The sequence below is a fragment of the Stenella coeruleoalba genome (assembly GCF_951394435.1).
Source record: "Stenella coeruleoalba genome assembly, chromosome: 3".
NCBI classification, from domain to species: domain Eukaryota; kingdom Metazoa; phylum Chordata; class Mammalia; order Artiodactyla; family Delphinidae; genus Stenella; species Stenella coeruleoalba.
The window spans coordinates 95,357,895-95,371,507 of NC_137148.1; the positions used below are offsets into that span (position 1 = coordinate 95,357,895).

At 42.9% G+C, this 13,613-nt stretch overlaps 1 long non-coding RNA gene across 1 annotated transcript in view; it reads left to right on the forward strand.

Moving 5' to 3' along the window:
• LOC307183590 overlaps nt 1-12,013 on the forward strand; it is a 29,611-nt gene extending 17,598 nt beyond the window's left edge. Inside the window, exon 3 of the long non-coding RNA XR_013827533.1 lies at nt 10,935-12,013. This is a non-coding gene — a long non-coding RNA (uncharacterized lncRNA). The remainder of the gene's footprint in view (nt 1-10,934) is intronic.
• The last annotated feature ends 1,600 nt before the right edge of the window (nt 12,014-13,613 follow it).

Genomic DNA, 13,613 nt, shown 5'->3' on the forward strand with positions numbered 1-13,613 from the left:
GGGGACAAGGGCTTAACCTGGAATGCCAGAGAAGGTTTCACTGAGGAAGTGATGATATTGAGTTTAGATTTCAAGGAAGAGTTGGAGTATATATAGGTGGTACCTAGAGGAAGATGGGGGTAAAGGGAAAGGAGGGATCCAGAGCAGCTGAGTAGCTTATTAAAGACTTTGCGATAGCAGGGAGTATGTACATTTTAGAAAATAAGCTGGGCTAACATCTAGAGAACAAGTTTGTTGCAGTGGGAGAAACGCGCAGCATGCTTTGTGGGGAGCCAGACTTTGTGGGGCGTTGCAGACCCTGCAGAGGACTTGGTTCTCAGCCCTAAGGGTAATGGAAGCTGTGATTCAGGCATGGAGGTGGCACGAGTTTCATCAAGCTTAGCCTGGCTTCAGTGTGGAGGACTGATTGAAAGGGGCCAATTGGATGCAAGGGGCTTAAATGAGAGGCTGTCACGGTAGAAGGGAGAGAGATGCTGGTAGTGTGAACTGGAGTCATGGTGTTGGAGCTGGAGAGACGAGCACTTGGTGAGGAATTGTATGTGTGGGTGAGTACGAGCAAGGAGTCAAGGGAACCTCTGTTTCCCTAGTTTCTTCTGTGGTTGACTCTCAAACCTTTGGCCCATTTGACTGTAGTGCTCTTTCTCTGTCTCTTCCTTACTGATTTGTAGGGTATATCTATATATTGTGGAGATTATCCTTCTTCCGTTACATGTTCCAAACATTTTCTCCTGGTCTCTTCCTTGTCTTTTAATTTTATCTTATAGTATTTTTTGATAATCAAGAGTTTGTTTCACATAGTTACGCTCATCAGTCTTTTTTCTTCTTCTAAATTTTATGTCTTCTGTGGTTTTATGATAATGTTTTGTTGGTTTTTAAAATTCACTTGGAATTTATTTTGAGGTATGTTATAAAGTAGGGATTGACCTTGTATTTCTAGATGGGTAAAAAATTGTATTTGTATCATTTATTCTCCTCTCTTCACTAATTTGAAATAAAACCCCATACACACACAAACACACACAGATACGGCAGGGGTTCAGTACATTATTCTAGTCCGTTGTTCTAGTTGCCTTTTCCTGTGCTAATCATGCATTGTTTTAATTAGTATAGCTTTATTTAATTAATTAATTTAAAAATATTTTGCTTTCTTTTCGTACATTTTCTTTTCCACAGAAATCCAGAGAATCAGCTTGTCAGTTCCATGAAAGGAACTGTTGGGGTTTCACTTGAGATTTCAGTAAATTTATAGATTAATTTAGAAAGAATTGGCCTTTTTTTTTTTTTTTACAACATTGAGTCTCCTTACCTAGCAATGTGATATGTATCTTTCCATTTCTTCAGTGCTGTGTGTCTTCTTTTATGTCCTTCAGTAAAGTTTTATATTTTTATTCATATAGATCTTAAGGTAAAAGTATTTTGTTTGACTTGAGTTATTTTAGAGTTTCCTACTTGGTGACTTCAGTTAAATTTGTATATTTATAAATACCTATCCCATCTTCTCTGTGGAAAATAGGCTGATAATTTTGAGAAGTTGGTATGATTGAGATGTTGAGTTGTGTCCTCTCTCTCCAAAAGGTTTGACATCTGTTCCAGGCAGGAGACCGTAGGGAAGGTAAATTTTTCTTTTCTTGGAGTAAATACCTCGATGGAGAATTTCAAATCCGTCTCTCTCTGCAGCTGAGGGCCTGCCGTCTCTAGTACAAGGTTTAATGTGAGTGGAGGATGTGTGTCTGTGGCTGTATATCTACATCTTTAGAAACACACTGTATAATGATTTGGAGATATTCCAGCATAATTCCTCTGCTCGTACATGTTCAAGGCCCAGGTGAAGAATCACTCATCCTTAACCTTGTGTGTTCACCTGCTTGCTGATTCTTGACTACTACCTCTTAGATTCATTGAAGGGTCGAGGGAGTCTAGCCATAAGCCCTTAAGAACCAACCCTCAAGTTCATCTTCTGTGTTTTTTTTTCTTTTGCGGTAGGCGGGCCTCTCACTGCTGCGGCCTCTCCCGCTGCGGAGCACAGGCTCCGGACGCGCAGGCTCAGCGGCCATGGCTCACGGGCCCAGCCGCTCCGCGGCATGTGGGATCTTCCCGGACCGGGGCACGAACCCGTGTCCCCTGCATCGGCAGGCGGACCCTCAACCACTGCGCCACCAGGCAAGCCCTTGTTTTTGTTTTTTAAATTTATTTAATTAATTTATTTTTGGCTGTGTTGGTTTTTGTTGCTGCACATGGGCTTTCTCTAGCTGCGGCGAGCAGGGGCTACTCTTTGTTGTGGTGCACGGGCTTCTCGATGCTGTGGCTTCTCTTGTTGCGGAGCACGGGAACTAGGGCTCGCGGCTTCAGTAGTTGTGGCTCGTGCACTCTAGAGCGCAGGCTCAGTAGTTGTGGTGCACGGGCTTAGTTGCTCCGTGGCATGTGGGATCTTCCCAGACCAGGACTCGAACCCGTGTCCCCTGCATTGGCAGGCAGATCCTTAACCATTGCGCCACCAGGGAAGTCCCATCTTCTGGGTTTCTGAAAGATGTTCTCTTCTTGCCCCTCCTGCTCCTGCAAAGAAGGGAGTTATCATTAGTTGATAATGCACACAGGGACATGCACACAAAAAAAGATCAAAGGCTCCAAACATATTTATCTGTTTGATGGATCCAGCATTCTTTGTTCACACAGCTTTGTTCAAAACTGTTCTTTCAATATCCAAGCTAAGCTTGCGTCTGGTAACTGCAGACTTGATTTAAATTAGAGAGACCTGGTCAATTCCCTGGGAGAGCTGCAGGGACAAAGCTGGGTTTCCTCAGCCTCTCTATCTTTCTATTTTCCCTCAACTTCTTTAGTTTTGCTTGCTTGTGAAACTCTATGAATGATACTTGTGTCTTTGTTTTGTAGGCGTAGCCTGGGCTCTGCAATGGTGACGGCTCGCCGCTTACTATCAATTTCTTTGGGGGTTAATACTTTCCTATTATACCTATTGTCTGGCCCTCACTTTCCTGCCTGGTACTGTAATACACAGCTTTCAGTATTCTGATGGGATTGCATGGGTCTGCCATCACTAGCTTGATTTTTAACAGGAAGCTAGGACAATAAAGGCCTTGAGAAAGCAAATGTGAGAAATGTTTGCTTCTGCCTAGGGACATGAGTGCAAAATGAAAACAATACTGTCCTTTTTGCTTGCTTCTGTCACCCTGTTTTGACAGTAAAAACTAGAGCCCTTCCCTGAACCATGGGTATGAACAAAGAAAAATGGCTGTAGCCATCAGAGGCTGCAGTTTGAGATATTAAATATGTTTTCTTATAAACATGTAATTATCACCTGTTGTCTGCTTTCTGTCCTTCCACTCAATACTCAACTCTAAGCAAATTCCTTCTTGATTTAAGGAGTACATCTTGAATACTACTGCTACTACTACTACTAACAATATCGATAAATAGCATTTTCAAAGAGAAACTCATAAAACCTAGCGGCAGGTAACTATTAACCACTCCACTATGCGTTAAGTGAACCTAAGCAGATAACATAGCACAGCTTTGTTGGGACCAGCTCCATGTGGAGGTGGCCTTTGAGGAAGGGACCTCTGTTTTTCTCCAGACTCAGTTAATGATGCTGTGTTTAATAGTGACAAGTTAATGAGACTTTAAACAGGATTTTGCAGCTTCTGGGGAAGAAAAACATTCAAGAAAGGATCATAAGTTTTAACTATTCTAAAGGGAGAAAATATGGAAAGTCAGAAGTGGTCTGTATTTTAGCTTTTAGACAATGTCAGATATCTAGTTTCTAGCTTTCTTTGCAGGGTCCTTCTTCTCCTCCTTCGTTGGAGTTACCCCATTGTTCTAGATAATTCCTCTTTCTTTGCCCTGGGTCTTTAGGGATATTGTTCTCTGCCCTCACATACCTTCTCCTACCATCTTGTACTGAATTCCAAAATTCTGTTCCTTCTTTCATAATTAGAGACTTTTGGCTTGGCACATGGTTGCCTACTTAGAAACTACATTTCCCAGGCTCCCTTGCAGCTAAGATTCTACCTATAAATTAGGTTCCATTGATAGAAGTTCTCACAGGAGACTTACAAGAGAGACAGGGGCTTCTATTGGATCCTGACTGTCTTCACTGACCATCCAGACTGTGGGTTTCCTGCATTGTCTTCCCATCTCCTCTAGCTTCCTGTTTGTCAAGAAGCAGTGCAGGTAGGGGCCCCCTCTTGATCTCACGTCTAATCTCTGGGCGCTGCGTCTCGTGTCCATTTTCCTGCTTACTGCTGTGGTAGGGGCCTCAGACTGGACTGTGGGCCTTGGCTCTAGTTGTGCCTTTGAGTTAGCAGCCCCTCTGCTAGGCTGGTTCTGGGTTTTTCTGGGAGTCAGCCCAAGAAACTCATCTCGCACTCTTTCCAGCGGTTTTATAAATCCCTCAATCCCTGTATTAAACTCATTTTGCATAAAATACCTGGGGTGAGTTGTGGTTCCTGCACTGACCCTACTATAAATAACATTATGTCCACTGCCATAGAATTTGCGGGCAGGGGTTGTCCTGATATTATAGTAGCTCTCATATAGGGCATCAGTGAGTTCCATGGGCCACGCTCCTGGTGAGGCCCTTGACATTCTCTCACTGACTCATCCCAACCACCCCGGGAGGCAGGCATCACTGCCATTATATTGAGGTCTCTATAAAGAGAGGGTTGGGGAGTTCTGTAACTTGCCTAAGGCCGCAGGGGTAGAAGTGAAATCCGCTTCTTCCTTTAATCCTTCTCTGTCACCCCAGCTATGAGCAAAAAATGGTTAGCGTGTCAGAAATAAATGCTGCCTCCTAAGATGTCAAGATAATGTCCTTCATTTTCAAATGGGGAAACTGAGACTGTTAGAGGGACCCGACCTCATTCCTTGCCTCTTCGTCGTGAGCTGGATGCTCTGCATGGCTGAGTTAGACTCATCCCCTGAATCCACTGTGGAATCTTATGCCTTCATGGGATGTGATGTGTTGCTCCTTGCAGGCTCCCCCTCAGGACCCTTCTTCTCCTCCAAGGAGGGGTAGGTACTATAATCAGTCCCTTATAAGGACTGCCAGTGGCTGAAGATTTTATTACACTCAGTTTTTTTTAAAAAAATAAATAAAAGCAGCAGTGCATGTATTGTGAACGCTTCAAAGGATCCCACAAGGCAGGAGTGGAAGCGAGCATGGAGGCTACTCCCTGCCACAGCCCTATTCTCTCTCTTGCTCTTTCCTGCATCCTTGGCTTCCCCTTCCTTACCTGGAGTTGTTTAAGGCCTGGGAGGCTCCCGTCTCTCTGTCTCTCATGCTGCCCAAGTCCTTGTGTCCTGCTCTCTGTAACTGGCTCCTCTCACTTGGTGCTATACTCAGGACTAGCTTTTCCTCAAGCCAGAGTCATGAGACATACACATTGGGTTTGGGTTTTGGGTGAAATAGAGCAAGGCTTCTATGCTGTGTTGGGATTCTAGGGCATTTCAACCATCCTAACTTAAAGGCATTTTCCATGGGTCTCACTTAGCTTCTCAGAGTTTTTACTAAGGTTTAGGGTTGGGAGGGTGGGAAGCTAAAAAGAAAATATTAACTGGTCCTACTTTGCCTTTTTTTTTGTGCACATATATCGAGCGGGAACCTTGAGGAAAAGGGTGGGCAAGGCCAAAGCAGAATTTAGGGACTGTGACGGTACCGTTTTATTATCGCCCCTTATCAGCTCTCTGCACAGCCATCCCCAGAAAGTCCTCTCTCCCGTGCACAACCCTCCCCGCCTGAGTGCAGCCTGTCTTCTGTGAAGCCTCAGCTCAGTGGTTACCGCCTCTTTGAGACCTGGCAGACAGCATTAATCCCTTTGTCTTCAGCAGCCCACAAGCTTTGTTGACACAACAGAAATACTACTACAGCACTTAGCAGGGTGCACTGTGCAAAGCTGTTTGCTTATCTGTGTCTCCCACTACATATTGACCTCCTTAAGGAGAGTGACTGCATCTTACTCAGCTCTTAATCCTCCACAGCTAAATAAATATTTGCTAAATCAAACTGAATTCACACCCCCAATTCAATGCAATCTGTCAGCTATAGTGGTATCATACAGAGTTCTTGAATTTTTAGGACCCGTTGATTGTATGTAAGATGCACCTTTGATTTAGCTAGTGTTCAGGGTGGATATATTCGATGTCCATGTGTGATATTCCCTTAAATGTATTGCTGATGAGTGTGGGTTCTGGAGCCCAGCTCCCTAGCATGAGCTCTGGCCAAACTCTGTGGCCTTGGTTGGGCAAGCACCTTAACTCTTCTTCAGTTTCCTCATCTGTAAAATGGGGCTGATGATAGTATTTATCTCATACAGTTGTTGTGAAGATTAAACGAATTACCATTTGAAGAGCATCTAGACTGTATCCTGGCACTCAGTAAGTGCTATATGAGTATCTGTTGTTATTATTGATACCAGATACAGTGAAATGTAAAATCAAAAATGTACATCTTAAACTCATTAAAAATAAAAAAATGCTGGTTTGAGCAGCTCTTAGTGTAGAACAATTTCCACAATGCTAGCTGCCTCCAAAATTGTCTCTTCTTTCTCTGAACACTTGAAGGGTTACCCTTGTTCCACCCACAGGGACTTTGATACGTTTCTTGTGCTACCATTTTTCTTCCTTTTCATCAGTCTTATTTTCACCTGAAGGGCTGGCCCAATGTCTTGTGTGCTTTATCATCAGCTGGCAGGACATCTAAGAGACAGTAAGTACCTAATAAAATAGTAAATGAACCAATGAGTCTCCAAGAGAACCCACACATAACACCTGGAATCAATGAATAGCTACTATGTATTCTGATACTTGGAGTTAGAATCAACAGATTAACAAACAAGCCCCTCCTCTAGCTCTGACAGGCACATAATCACATTTTGGGGCCAGATCTCAATGGGTACCAGGTTGCTTATACATCTTGTGCCTGTTTCCTTTATTACATTACCCCCTTCTCTTACTTGAGCTGAGATGTGGACCGTTTTCTCTATGCCCTTCTTCATTATTAATCCATTGGCCCTTCTTGCTGTCTGCCTCTATCTCACTGCCCTAAAATCCACTCTCCTGCTCGCGGGAGTCCTTGGCCTGTATGTGACAACTGTCTTATCCTCTTCTATATATCCAGAATTTTCAGTCGACCATTTGTACTTTTGCTGCCATCTTTCTTACTTACATGCTCTGCTCTGCAAAGGCATGAGTTTGCCTACATTATTATCACTCCAGGACTCCTCCAGGTGCTACAATTGGAAACCATTTAATAAATGCTTTTAGATTAAACATTGGTACTAGCTTGGGTGACGTTTAATATGTGAGATAAATAATACAGATGATACGGTCAGTATGATCATTTATTCTTTTATTTATTAAGAACCTATAGAGCCTATATGATAGGTATGGTGCCAGGTGTTGACAGTCTAACTGGAGAGACAAGATTAAAAGATACTAAAATAGGGCTTCCCTGGTGGCGCAGTGGTTGAGAGTCCGCCTGCCGATGCAGGGGACACGGGTTCGTGCCCCGGTCCGGGAGGATCCCACATGCTGCGGAGTGGCTGGGCCCGTGAGCCATGGCTGCTGAGCCTGCGCGTCCGGAGCCTGTGCTCTGCAACGGGAGAAGCCGCAACAGTGAGAGGCCTGCGTGCCGCAAAAAAAAAAAAAAAAAAAAAAAAAGATACTAAAATACATCATTACTTGCAAAATTGTTTGATACAGCAGTATTCAGTGAAAGGATCATCAACTGTGGAGGGCCAGAGTGGTCACAGATGATTTTTGTGAAGTGAGTGGGACTAGACTGACCTTGAAGGACTGAAAGATTCAAGCTCGTAATGGGGAGGTAGTCAGGTATTCAAGAAGAGGAGTATGGCAGAGAGGCAGGAATGAGCATGCCACGTGTGGGAGTGAGACCAGTTTGAGGGGAATGGAGAACAGGAAGCTTTGAACGCTAGGTCCAGATATTCGATGTAGATGATGTAGACTGAATCAGGTTTCTGGGAGGGGATGGATGTGATGGAATCACAGTTAGGAGAAGATAATCTAAGTTTTGAAAATAGGATTGAAGAACAGGAAGCATAGCCTGAGGGAGGCCAGCTGGGAACCCCAGTGTGAATGAGTCAGGATGGCGGCACGGGGATGGAGAGGAAATAGGAACATGAGGACATTAGGAAAGAAAAGCAGAGCCTAACAGATCACCCTTCTTGTTACTTAATTAGACTGCCAGCACATTTTCTTGCCTGTGGGAATTCTATGGTTGCTTTTACATCACATTTCTGTAATTACTCTGGGCCCCATCTCACCTTACCGTTCCTTATAAACTATTCACATAGAGTACAAGCCCATCATGATGTGATAGGTGGTGTGATGGTTAGTGTTCTGTGTCAATTTGCATGGGCTACAGAATGCTCAGCATATTAAAAATTAGTTCTGGGTATATCTTTGTGGGTGTTTCTGTATGAAATTAGCCTTTCAGTCCATGGACTTGGTGGAGAAGATTGCCCTCCTTAGTGTGGGTGGTTGTCATCCAATCTGTCCAGGGCCTGAATAGAACAAAAGGCGGGGGAAGGAGGAATATGCCACTTCTTTCCTGTCTCGATGTTGAGCTGGGACATCTCATCATCTTCTCCTGCCCTTGGACTGGGATTTACACCATTGACTCTCCTCGTTTTCTGGCCTTTGGACTCAGACTGAATTACCTCACTGGCTTTCCTGGGTCTCAGGCTTGCAGCCCCTAAAAATTGCTTGAGCTAATTCTTCAAAATAAATCAATCTCTTTCTCTCTCTGTCTCTGAAAAAACCAAAATATATATATTCAATTTCTGTTTCTCTGGAGAAGTATGACTAATACAGGTAGGGAAAAATTCAATCATGTAAAACACAGGTCTCTGTTATTGGGTTGTGTGGTGGTGGTGATGGTGATGGGTGTTAATGAAATGACCAGAAGACCCTGCACAGCTGGCCCGGCTGGCCTGGGACTTCAGAGAATCGTCCTCATTACAGCTTTGGTATAATGAATGACAGACGTCTGACACCCTTCCCCTCTCTGCCACACCCCTCCCCACTTCGAGCAAGAAAATAAGAAGGGAACGGAGGCACACGGAAGATAGAAATCAACCAATCATCAACTCCTCCTCCCCCTCCCCCAATTTCCTTTCTGTACATGTGTACTAGAGCTCTTTGTGACATTGTTAATCGTCTAGAAGACAGCTTAATGAAGCTGCTCTGGTAAGGACCCGGCTCTCAGTCACATTTAGGAACTTGACAAACATCACTGATATTTTCTCCCATTACTCTGAACTTTAAAGGTATTTTAGCCTGACATATTTGTTAGCCCTCACAGAAGCTGCTAGTATTCTTTTATTTATTTATTTTTTTTGCGGTATGCGGGCCTCTCACTGCTGTGGCCTTTCCCGTTGCGGAGCACAGGCTCCGTTCGCGCAGTCCCAGCGGCCATGGTTCACGGGCCCAGCCGCTCCGCGGCATGTGAGATCCTCCCGGACCGGGGCACAAACCCGCGTCTCCTGCATCGGCAGGCAGACTCTCAACCACTGCGCCACCAGGGAAGCTCTAGTATTCTTTGCTGTTGTTTTATGGTGATCAGTTTTCTTGAGGTTCAGTTTCTTTTGAGGGCCTGACATGTCTGGCACTTTTCTTTATGTCTGACAGAGGTGCTTACTAAGCAGTGGTTGAAAGAATAAATGAATTCCTTGGAGCGCTAGAACCAGTGAAAAACTCATGAAAACAACACAACTTTGCGATTGATCATGATATTTGAAGCACTAAAAATAACTGGATTCACAAGTAGGCAGATAAAATAATTTGAACAGGGGGGTAAGTGTAGCTTAAGCGTCAAGTATATTTACATAGACTTTAAATGATAATGAATGGAGGAATGGCAAAGCTGGAGCAGTGTCCTGGTCACAGAACCGTAGACTTTAGGGTATCTACTCTACTCAGATCCTCCCACTTTTTTTTTTTTTTGGCTGCACCACACAGCTTGCAGGATCTTAGTTTGAACCCACGGCCCCCGCAGTTGAAGCACTGAGTCCTAACCACTGGACCGCCAGGGAATTCTAAGATCCTCCTGCTTTTTAAGTCATGTTTAAAAGAAAGAAGTGATTCGTCCATGGCACTGTATCTGGTGCTCGTGCCTGCAATAGAATCCAGAATGGCTTCCCTAAATCTGCCTTTAGGATGCTGGTTTTGGAGCCACATCCATCAGGGACCCCTCCAGAAGATCTGCAGATGCTCTTAGAGCTTTCCGTGCCCAAAATACTATTATTTCAAAGGCTTTGGCGAGCAGCTCTTCCCGAGGCTTTGCTGGTTAATGAAGCAGAGAAAAAGAAGTGCTAGCAATAGCAGAAAGATTAGGAATGTAAAGAAGGAGAGGGCCAGGAAATGTGGGGACACTGGTAATGGTGGGCGGGGGGAGTATGCCTGAGAATCAAGGCAGTGGTGACACAAGTTGTTATGGAGTGAATATTTGTATCCCCCTCAAATTCACATGTTGATGCCCTGACCTTCAGTGTGATGGTATTTGGAGATGGCCTTTGGGAAATAATTATATGACGTCATGAGGGTGGACCCCCATGATGGGATTGGTGCCCTTACAGGAAGATAGAGTCACTGGAGCTCTCTCTCCTCCATATGAGGACATGGTGAGAAGGCAGCTGTCTACAAGCTGTCAAATCCACTAACACCTTATCTTTGGTCCTGCCAGCCTCCAAGACTGTGAGAAATAATGTCTGTTGTTTGAGCCACCCAGTCTATAGCATTTTGTGATAGCAGCTTGAGCCAACTAAGACACATGTCGATGCTCTGAGAGTTTGGAGAGCCCCTTTGTGCTGCTGGAGCAGAAAATAGATACAAGTTTCTAGTGAACCAGATATTCCAGAGAGCATTTACAAACCTATTCAGAGGTTGCTTTTTTTTTTTTTTAGGAATGTATTTGAACTGGGATGTGATATAAAGTGGGACATTCTTTCCCCTGAGTATGGAGAGGCAGAGAAAATTACCCTCAGAGAGAGAAGAAGCAACCTCACAGAGCAGAGCAAAGGCAAGAAGTGGCCCCCAGTGCTAGAGGGTAGAGTATCTGTTCCTGCTCGCTTCCCCATCTAAGCCTCCTTCTACCTGTTCCTCCTACTTTACTTAAGCGAATTTAAATGAGTTTTTGTTCCTTGCAATCAGATAGTCCCTGGCTAATATCTAGGGTGATGAATTGCAGTTTTTTGCCTTCCTTCTCCCACAACAAATCCAAACACCTAATCCAAGAGAATTAAGAAAAACAAAATAACGAACAATTAATGCAGCAGCGATTAAGCATTTATGTGAAATTCTGCTGTCATTACTTGTTTGCAAACTGGTCTTCCAGACTGTCCTTTATAATGATACTTATATATCAGAACACACTTTGAGTTCTCAACAACCAAGTCAATAATTTTAAAACTTGTTTTAAAGTTAATTTCTGTGTGTATATGTGAAAGAAGTTGGTCCATTTGCAGGTTAATGGTATATATAGTGTAAAGAATATGGACAGTTTTGCTCTCTGGTAGCTGAATCCCTAGTAGCTGTGGGATACTGGATAAGTCAGTTAAGTTCTTAGGATGTCAGTTTCTTTCATCATTGCTAAAATGGGGACAAAAATATTCTTACCATCAGATTGTTATGAGGGGTAAATGACTTAGTCTACATAAGTTACTACTGTTTGACTCATAATAGCTCTTAACAAATGGTTATTCTTCACTTCTCTTTTTTTTTTTTTTAGCCATGGCCAGGTGAGTTCCATCCATTGACATAAATGTTAGTCTCCTACTTAGGTAAGAACTTCAAACACATCAATTATTTGGTTTATTTTTGCTAAGTTCCAAATAGATGACAGTTGACTTTTGCATTACTCATAACCCTCTTTCAAAGTGTATTGCCTCATATTTTTTCAAATGAATTATTTCATTATTCCCTAAGAGAAGAGGGATTTTTCCAAAAAGGCAGTTAACTAAACATACATCTTAACTCAAAGAGTTGCCTGTAAATAATCTCTGTATTTTATAGAATGATGACTATAGCGTGAAAGAGTAAGATCTCGTACTCTTTAGGAAAGCAACAGGGACAGCACCCTCTTAGAGTCTTTTTATAGTTAGCTAGAGGGATTCTGACTTGATTTCAGTGTGATTTAGTTTGTAACTGGATTAAACTTTGCCCTCCATTAAAAACCAATCAGCTGACTTGCCCTGCAGGGATTTTGCTTTTATGAACAAGACTTCATTTCAGAGCTCCCTTTTATTCCTTCTGGATGAGTTATTTAGCCTACAGCTTTCCTGGGTTTGCCTTATTGGTGTCTCCTTATCTTAATTTGAATATGGACATGAGTAAATTATAGATTCCCTGTTGGCTATGGCTTTGTTCTTTGGAGTGGAGATGAATTTCTCAAAGTTCTTTTCATCACATATCCTGTGAATTCTATTGCTGGAGAAGTTGAGAATTACTATGCAGAGTATGAATCTGGGTTTAAGAAGAGATTGGAATATGTTTTAATAGCAGATGTAACATAATCATCATGCAGATTATTGGGAGAAACGGCTCCATGACTCACGTGGGGCATCAGAGTACCCATGATTAATTCTGAGAATGTGAAGCCCATACCCTCTTTCTTCTGAACTTATTATAAGCCTATACACACGTACAGCTTGATAAGTATGCTTTCTAATAACATTGCATTTTAATGCGTGGACAGTAGTCAAACTTTTACACGTGAGTATGCCACAAGGCATTCATTTTAGGAAATCGGCTCTCATAGTTTTGCAACAGTAATACTAACAATAGAAATAAGACTGAAAAAACAACAAGAATAATGGGATTACTACCTCCTGAGCACTTAGTTTATGCCCAGCATTGTGCCAAGCATGTGACGTGCTCATTGCCTCTGAACACTCAGAGCCACCTTTTAAAATAGGTTCTACTGTTACTTCCTCTTTACCATTGCTAAAGTCAGATTAAGTTACTTGCCCAGGGACACATAGCTGGTATACGGTGCAGTGAGGTTCAAACCCAGGCAGTCCATTCTGCTGAGTAATTCCACCAGTACTTGGCATCTAATTCCACAGAAAAGTATTAGTTAGCAAAGTCAGATTGAATTTATTAGTGATGTGAGAACTATTTAGCAAATAGGAAATTTAGAACAGTTGGAAATATCTCAGTTAGTGACAGATGTTGTTGAACACAAAAGTTCTTACAGACTGCTTGCTTCATTGGTCAAATTCAGTTTTAGAAAGGTGCTGATTCACTGACACAGTTGTTTTGCCTTATGAACAGGTGCTTATTCAATACTTGAGAATGTTTCCTTTTGATTCAGTCTAATGGGAAATTAACAAGTGACTTTTGGGGAAAGCAAAAAATATAAAAGGGCTGGGGTAGGTTACAGATAATATTGTTCATAAAGGAGCTGCCAGCCCCTCACCCCCACCCCATCCTCAGCCTATGGCATTCCAGTGATTGCCAGTTGCTTTGTCTTGGTTGACACAGAACTCTGTTGTTTGCCCAACTGTTGCCAAGTGACACTTTGTCATTTGCATAGCCAGGAAGTTCTGGAAAATAGGGCTCCAACATTTCCCTGTATTATTTTT